This window comes from Trypanosoma cruzi, assembly GCF_000209065.1.
Source record: "Trypanosoma cruzi strain CL Brener chromosome Unknown tcruzi_1047053497009, whole genome shotgun sequence".
Taxonomy (NCBI): domain Eukaryota; phylum Euglenozoa; class Kinetoplastea; order Trypanosomatida; family Trypanosomatidae; genus Trypanosoma; species Trypanosoma cruzi.
This window is the reverse complement of record NW_891587.1, coordinates 1-642: the sequence shown is the minus strand read 5'-3', so window position 1 is coordinate 642 and position 642 is coordinate 1. Positions and strand designations below refer to the sequence as shown.

General features: G+C 52.8%; 2 non-coding genes across 2 annotated transcripts, besides 2 other annotated features; both read left to right on the top strand.

Moving 5' to 3' along the window:
- Tc00.1047053497009.20 lies at window positions 1-74 on the top strand. The gene has a single exon (XR_008255099.1). It is a non-coding gene; the product is annotated as a spliced leader RNA, 5' partial (transcript).
- Window positions 75-99: a microsatellite.
- Window positions 100-113: 14 nt separating this feature from the next.
- Window positions 114-155: a microsatellite.
- Window positions 156-575: 420 nt separating this feature from the next.
- Window positions 576-642, top strand: Tc00.1047053497009.10. The gene has a single exon (XR_008255098.1). It is a non-coding gene; the product is annotated as a spliced leader RNA, 3' partial (transcript).

Genomic DNA, 642 nt, shown 5'->3' with positions numbered 1-642 from the left:
GGTACGGGAAGCTTCCAACCCCCCTTTGGGGGTTATGTTTGGTCAATTTTTTTTGACCGGGGTTTACGGACCCCTTTTTTTTTTTTTTTTTTTTTTTTTGGGGGTCTGTCCCCCATATACATATACCCCTATATATATATACCCATATATATATAGCCCCGTACCCCCTTGTGGGGCTGCCCCCCCCCCCCCACGTTGCGTGTCCGCCACCTCCTTCGGGCCCCCTCATTTTCGCTTCATGGCTGCTATTGCCTGCATCTTTGTTTTGTTTTGTGTTTTCTCTCTCTCGTTCCGTTTATTCGCCTTTTTTCCGCGTATGCCGCGCTTCTTCCTGTGTTTTCCGGTGTTTTTGCCTTGCTCGCACACTCGGCTGCATTTGCTGTTCCACACTCGCCATGTGCGTCTTTTCCGCCCCCTGACGCCGTCCACGGCGCTATCCCGGGGCCGACGTCCCGGACCCTGACCCCTCCCCAGTGTGGCCTGGGAGGGGGGGGGGGGGTTTTTGTACACGGTCCCAAGTGCCGCGAAGGACCCCTCATCAAAATTGAAAACCGTTGTGGAACACAACTCCTTTCAACTAACGCTATTATTGATACAGTTTCTGTACTATATTGGTACGCGAAGCTTCCAACCCGCCTCTGG